The sequence below is a fragment of the Panicum virgatum genome, chromosome 6K (genome assembly GCF_016808335.1).
Source record: "Panicum virgatum strain AP13 chromosome 6K, P.virgatum_v5, whole genome shotgun sequence".
In the NCBI taxonomy this organism is placed as follows: domain Eukaryota; kingdom Viridiplantae; phylum Streptophyta; class Magnoliopsida; order Poales; family Poaceae; genus Panicum; species Panicum virgatum.
This window is the reverse complement of record NC_053141.1, coordinates 9,563,952-9,572,261: the sequence shown is the minus strand read 5'-3', so window position 1 is coordinate 9,572,261 and position 8,310 is coordinate 9,563,952.

Here is an 8,310-nt window from a genome sequence, read left to right as displayed (position 1 = left end):
AATGCATGGATAGAATGGCTAGAAAAAGAGAGGTACGCAAAAATACGGAATGGTCAGCTTCTTAGTCTCGTACCAAAGAAGATAAATCCTGAATTAATGCACCTGAAAATAATTCTTGCTCTATGGTTTGTTATAATATATGATGTAGGCTTATAGAAGGGTAGAGCAATTGCAAAAGGTATCATTGACAAGGTTAGCTCAGAATTGCAAAAAAGAAGTACCTCCAAAATATATGTGCAAACGCGAAAACGACCAATAATTGGGCCGAGATTAGGATGGTTAGTGATTCTGATATCAAATTCATGCCATTATCAAAGTTAAATAGGGGATAAAATGGATACTTAAGGAGCGCCAACAGTAATCATGTCTCTTCCGTGAACACAATCACGGTCACCTTGATCCCGAACTTCACTAAGAGAGATTGCCCATGATGGAGGGGTCTCTGTCCCCCACACAAAGTTGTCGACGCCGCTCCACATCAAGCCGGAGGGTTGTAGACTTGCTGGCGAGCCACCAAGGCTCCAAGAATGGCCGGCGCACCAAGATACAAGTTTGGTTCACTCTAGAATCATAGCACAAGGATCTAAACCTTGCTTGATCACTCACTCAAGAGCTAACCTAGCACTAACACTCACAAAGCTTGTGCTAAGGACTAAGGATTTGATCTCTATGCTCTTGGATGGCTTGGAGGTGTTCTTGGGTGTGGGTGTGACTTCCAGCAACTCCATCAATCTTCAAATGGCTGTGGGAGCACATATATATAGGCCACCAACTCAAGAGAGCCGTTACTAGCCGTTAGCAGCTTTCTACGTAGGCATCAGAAATTTCGGTGCATAGGACATCGGTTCTTTCGGTCACATTGCGCTCTGATCTAGCCGTTGGCTTCTCTAACACAGTTGCAGCCACTTCAGGGACCATCGGATGAACCGATGACAGGGCGTCGGAACTTCCGGTGACACTTGATCTTCAGATAGCCATTGCACCTTGCTGACATCATTGCTCCGACGCTTGATCCAGTGGCCGTCGGTTCTTCCGGTGTTGAAGGCTTGGCTGCTGCACTCTTGACATCGTCTCTGGAATATAGTATGTTGATTGCACCGATGCTTGTCTTGGCACCGTCGGTTCAACCGGTGCTTCACTCTTTCTTCACTTGATCTCCAGAGGCGCTCAATCTTGCACCAAAGCCAGGCCGTCAGATCTTCCGACAACCATCGGATGCACCGATGCTTAGGCATCGGTTCTTCCGGTGCTACTGGTTTCTGCAGAACTCGTCCAATTCAGCATTTCTTTGAGTTCTTTCTTCGTGTTTTGTTTTGCATGGCCTTTTTACTTCATCCTTGGGATCTAGAAATGTTCACTTAACAAAAACATTAGTCCCATTGATTGCGTTATCATACGATCACCAAAATCACTCGAAATAGCATAAATGGTGCCATGTTCATTACATCACCACACGACAAACTTTCTTCCCAAACAATGAAGACTACAACAATGGCAGAGAGTTCTTTCAAGAAGAAGGACTAGAAGGGAGTTTCGAGATAGACTTAAATGATGTGATGGAAATGGAAGTGGATAATGAAAGGGTTGCTTGTAACATTTGGGTGAAATCTTATAGGCCCAGATGGACGAAGAGAAGTAGAGGCGGGAGGAGATCGAGGCGAGGCTGGAGGAGGAGCAGACACTAAGTCAGGAGCAAGAGCGCATGTGGCAGGAAGAGCAGATGCAGGAGCGGCAGAGGATGGAGTAGGCGCTTCTTGCTGAGCAACAGGCCGCGCAACAACAGATGCAGACAATGTTTTCCTACCTCCAAGGTCTTGGCGCGTCGATCAACTATCAACCGCTGCCAATGGTGCCCTGGCCTCCACCACTGCTGCCACAGATATGCTTTCCTTCTATCTTTCCTCCACCTGGCGCTACAGGCACTCCTGTGAGTATGAATCTATTTACTTGCTTGCGCATACATATTGACTTAGAAATGTAATCCTATGTCAATTTCTTTTTGCAGAATCAATCGATTGGGGCGTCAAATGAGCCTCCGGATGAGCATTCACCGGCACCGGCGTCGCAGTGACCACCTAGCTGATTTAGAGTTGTTTATAGTATTTGTTCTACAGACTTGTGCTTGTTGGACTAGGCTTGTTTAATTTGTTGGACTTGTGCTTGTTGAACGTTACACTTATGGCATCGATGTTGGACTTCTGCTATTTGTGATATTCGTGCTATGTACCGTGAGATATTTGTGCTATTTTGCGATATTTGTGATGGATGTGCCGTATATATGCTATATTAACTGCCTGGAATGTATATAAGCTATATTTGTGATGGATGTGATTATTACATAATAAGCAGAAAATTCAAAAAAAAACAAGCTTTGCCGAGTGTTATTACCTAGACAGTCGGCAAAGCGACCGTTTTTCTATTTTTTGGAAAAATGCTTTGCCGAGTGCTATTACCTAGTCACTCGGCAAAGTTTGGAACTTTGCCGAGTGCCACACGTCTGGCACTCGGCAAAGTTCCAAACTTCGCCGAGTGCCGAACAGACAGCACTCGGCAACGTCTAAAACTTCGCCGAGTGCCCAGCGTTTAGCACTCGGAAAAATTTGAATCTTTGCTGAGTGCTTTCCTGAGGGCACTCGGCAAAGACCCCCGTTCCCACCCCGTTTCGCCCGTCCCATTTACTGTACGACAGTCCCGTTCTGTGCCGTTCGCCCGTCACGTTGCCCGGACCACCATCCCGTTCACACTTTTTTGCCGAGTGCGACCTGGCACACGGTAAAACTTTGCCGAGTGCCAGAGAAATGGCACTCGGCAAAGCCTGCTTCGCCGTCAGATGAAAAGCCGTGTGCGCTTCGCCGTGAGCTATACTCAGCAAAGTTGTTGCCGAGTGTTTTCTAGGCTTTGCCGAGTGTTTGTGGCACTCGGCAAAGTAGAGAAGTCTGGTAGTCTGTGCACCCTAGCGATGAGGAAATTGAGTAGCATTCTAAAGTAGTAAAAGTTGTAATGCAGTGAAGACCTGGGATGGATTCATCAGAACTATGGTGTCATGTTCTCTACATTTTTATATATATAACCCATTTTTTTATGCAGCACGGAAGAACTTCAGGTCCAAGAAACTATTAATGAATATAAAAGAACATGGTCCTTCTGTGGCCATTACTCCCGTTTTGTAACTAAAATTGGTAGTGATTGTAGCAGCCTGAAACACAACTGGTTGGAGGTTTGGAACATTTTGTTTATTATGTCTTCAGTACGATCATTGCCCAACGGATAGTGATTATTTGTACCCTAAACAATCACTACGGGTTTAAGGCTCTAATTGATATTTGGCCACAGTCACCTAGCGGCTAGCAAGACCCATCACGCACTTGTTCATCAGCGAGCTTGTACGTCTGCATCATTCTAGACAACCAGCAGTTCACGCTCCAATTTGGTCCATCAGGATGGGGATGGCGACACTTCAGGTCATGCTTGATGCATAGGTAATCCACTCCAATTCATATGTAATCCCTTCCAAACAAAGTATTTTTTAGACAAATTTCAACGAAATAAACGCAGGCTCTAGTTGTTCATACATAATGGCTATTTAATTGTTTCATCGTTGGTATGATCAGAGGGGAATCCTTCACCATCAGCTAGCCCGTGTCTTGTCGTGTACAACACTATATTTTGTAAACGGCAGGTTTAAGTACCCCTGATGTTTTGGCTGTTTACAATATTGCGAGCAACTTGGAATAATAATTCATTTCCAGATAAAAAAAATATGGCTGCCAAGATCTGTCCAGTGAGAAAATGACCTCCGGTTACTGTCACACCCGATTTTAAGAGGAAAACTGAATGCATAACTATATGTATACCAGGATCAAGTTTCATACATACAGAGACATCATAAGTGAATAATCAGTAACAGTATCACGTAAAAGAGAATTACAAAAAATAAAAGACTATCAGAGTTATACAGCTTATTCTGGAAACGAAGGCTTCAAACTTCACAGGCAATCGACTGGGGGTTGCGTACGCCTAGAATTCAGTATCATCTTCAAAATTCTTCACAGCAACTTTCTCTTCTGAGCAGCAGTAAGCAAGGGTGAGTTCACTTATGATTGGTACTCAGCAAGGCCACAAAAAATAACCAGAATATGATTTATATCCATCTTCAAGTTAATTAATCACGTGAGGGTCCAAGCCGCTCTTGACCGTGAGCACGGCTAACCGGTTAGTTTTAACTCTACAGAGGTTCTACACTTTCACCACAATTCGCGTAAAAGTTCCGAAGAACTTTGAACCCAACCATGCATGTGCCGGCCAAGCACGTTATCACACTTTCTTAGGTGTGACTACATAGGGACGCTACGAGGCCATTACAAAGATTCCCTAACAAATGACAACCCGCTAAGGTTTCAAGTCAAAGCAGAGCATAACCCTCCCTAATGGTCAGTTCCTTAGTAAAGGCCGCTACCCCAAGAGGACTGGGCTATACCCCATCGATGCATCCCCTCTTGCCCTCTCGGTAAGACTATTACAAGCTAGAGTTTCTAATTAATTAGCCAAGACCAGAGCCATATAGTATTGTGGTTGTACTATTTTTCTGGGTGGTTCTCCATGTTTCATTTAAAACATATGATCTTGTAAATAAGCATAGATAGAAGTATGGTTAGGGTCACTTGCCTTTCACCAACGATAAGCTACTCTTACTGCTCTTCAGCTCTTGCTCATACAGTGTCTTGATGCTCTTCAGCTCTTGCTCATACAAAGCGTCTTGATTGTTCAAGCTTCAAACAACGATCCTTCTACTCGAAGCAATCACCGAGCAAACATACAAAGCAAACAAAAAGTACAGCTAAGAACAATACACCAAAGCAAAAGAAAGATTTAAAAAGAACGCACTAAAAGACCGGGCTCGTTGCTACGGTTACGAAAACGCAAGAAACGCAGAAAACAGAGCTTTGGTTGAAAAGAAACAACTATCAGTAATTACACTAATTAAATAATTAATTAGAGAACAGATATGTGAGAGCATCTAAACGTGTAACTTTAGGATTGGTGTTGAGCTTAACAAATTATAGCTAAAACACATTGATGTTGATATTAATCATATTAATCATTATTTATGAAAGACTGTGTAACATCTAAACACCTAAAATTAGGATTTGGTTGAACTAAGCAAATTAAAAATATGTTTAAGTGGTTATTAATTAAATTAACATTATTAGCAAAATTCGGAGTTAGAAGCCTAATTTGCTTTTAATTAGAAAAGCTAATTAGAAATAGACATTAATCAAATAAAATCTACCTTTAATTTAAAAACAGAAACTATGGCACAACGACACTACTAAACTATAGCTTTCGCCAAAACTAACGCAACAAGAACGAACTAAAACAGATCTAAAACAGCGAATCTATGGGCAAAACGGTGATCTAGGGACCTATTCATGATTAAACGTAGATGTGAAGGGCTAGCAGATAGCTTTCGCAAGGCATAGGCAACAGTGCTCGCCAAAAGATTAAAGGCTAGGGTCAAATCTGCAAAAGAGATGGGCTTGGGCTGAACTGCAGGGACCTAATCTTCAGAGGGGTTAACTGAGAACTCGCCAAGACACAAAGAATAGCAGATTAATTACCTTCTCTCATAGGGGCCTTGATGCAAAAGCTTGAAGACACAGCCATGGCGTTCGGAGGTTCCGGCCCTCCTGCGCGCTGGTGTTCTGGTGTGAGGGAAGATCCGGTGAGAGGGGGGAAACAAAGAGATGACCATCAGGTTGATCGGAATCGAGATCGGCGACGGCGGCGGAGGTTTGCTCCGCGGGCGGCAGCATTCCGATGGCGGAGTGATGACGAGGATTGGCAGCGGGGTTTTGGCACAGGTTGGGGGTGCGGCACCAGGGCACTTAGGGCTAGGAGGCGTGGCATAGCGGACGACGGCTCCTGGTGGCGGCGCCCGGGAGAGGCAGGGAGGAGGCGCACGGCTGTGCTGTAGGGCGATGGGGAAGGCGGAGCAGCGAACGCAGGGGCACGAGCGCTCGCACTTTATAGGCGAGTAGCCCTAGCCTTGGCATGCTCACCACGAACTCTAGGGGTGGTGGTGCAAGTCCCTGTCGGGCTGGCACTGGACACGGGCTGCGACGTTGAGTCAGGTTGGGCCGGACGGTTTCGGGCTAGGCTGAAGCGGGTTCATTCATGGTCCTAAGAAGGTTCAGTCTGCATGCGGCACTCGGCGCGCTAACCAGTAGGACAGGATGGATGAGCAATACTAGAGAGAGCGGATCTGAGAGAAAAAGAAGGAAGAGAAGGGTCGATCAGGCTGCACTTTGTTTTTACGCAGATGGTCGGGCTTGTGCGACACGTATGCTGAGGACTGCAACGAGGGCCATCCGATCTCGAGACGAAGTCCGAAATAGGCATGGAGCGAATAGCTAACTCGCGTGTGTGGTACGATGAGGTCAAGCATGCATGGTCGTACCAAACTCGTTCAGCAAGTCATGGCGCGCACATACAGAAAAGCGGAGATTACATCAGGCTGAAGGATAGAATTCGAGTGACGGAAAGAAGGGTAAAGATATAGGCAAAAAGGATGGGCTGTTGATGGCATTTAGGTTAAGTCTAGGATTTTAGAACAATGGTGTTGGTCATCCGAGCTGACGGTGCAGATAGTGAAGCCTCGCCGAACAACGCGGAAATCGAGATATGACTCTATTTTGGGTGTGGTTGATCAAGGACAAAGATTAGAGAATGGAATACTCGATGGGACATTTTAGGGTGTCGGATATGATAGAGTAAAAAGAGCGAATTGCGATAAAAAGAATCAATCTAACTATGACGGGAAATCGAGAACTGAAAAATAATAGAAAGAAAAGGTAACAGACTTTAGAACTTCACGGGACAACTTCTTGATAACACCAACTTGGTGAAGGAAGATGATCGATGGCGATTGTCGGTCAGCTAGCTTCGAAGAGCTATTAAGCTTCGGAAAGAAAAAGGCAAAAGGTGAAAACAAGGGTGTTTGCTTCTGTACATCAATGAGAAGCTTCAGGAGTACTTTTTGTGGTGGAAACACTATGGAAGATGAGATCGTGGCAGTGGCCAAGCTCAAGCTTGCGCGTGGCACGATTCTAGAATTTAGGGTGGATTGAGACAAAAACAGGTTGAATCCAGCCCGAGGTGAAAATAAAATGAATTTGTTTTTCAGAACATATTTTCAGGCTTAAAGTAAATATAGAACAGTCTATATAACTATTTTAAATTAAACCCCAAAAAAAATAATCCGAAAATCCAATAATTTCCCAATAATTGCTGAAGATAGTTCGGGATACAAGAGTCCAAATAAAATATTTGAAACTCTTGAAAAATATTTTAGAGCCATTCAAATAAATGAAATTAGCTCACAGGAAAATGAGAATAGTTTCAAGAAAAATCTGGAAAATTCTCGGAAAACCCTAAAGATGGCTAAACACATTCTAAAAGATACTCACAATCCAAAATTAAATATTTTGGAGTGTGACAGAACTACCCCCCTTAAACAGAATCTCGTCCCGAGATTCGCAAGGGCTGGTGACAAAAAGAAGATATAGGGCAAAGGGACTTCATCAAAGAGAGATCAAGATAACAGGATGGGTGTTAAGAAACAAGGAGGTTTTGGATTTGGGTCTTCTTCACATGCTTTCAGTTGGATCGAATAGACGGCGTTGATGAGAGCTTCACAAAGTCTGGTGATAGAAAGAAGAGGTAAGGCAAACAACTTCTGATAAAGAGTAAAGTGAGATGAGAAGATGGGTATCGAGAAAAAGGTAGAATTTGGATTCAAATCTACTTACTTTTGATTGGATCAAGCGAAAGGCATCGAAGATATACCAAGGAATGAATGATGTCATTGCAGGCACAGGTCCCGCAATACACAAACAAGGAAGACAAGGTGTTAACAAACAAGGATAAAACAACAAGCATCACAAGCACACTAAAACAAACACTCAGACAAAGCGGGTCTATTGTTATACAACTGAAAAGGGAAACCTCCTACGTATGGGTCATATCCTAAAGCTTCAGCATTCTTGATGTAGGCATCTCTTAGCTTGTTTGTAATGCTGGCACAACCTCCACTTCTTGGTTGTAACATCTTTGAGTCTGATGTGCTCTTCAGTTGCTCCAGCTTAACTTCTTGTAGTAGACCATTACTCTTATTCTTCGTGTGGGGCACAAGTTTGGGCAGTCTAATGTTTGTAACCAGAGAAGAGAAGAAAAACACTTTAGAATAAAAGACAAAGGGATTTCCAAAGTGACCATACTTGAAATAAAGGGGGAGGTGGGTTTTGGAACCGA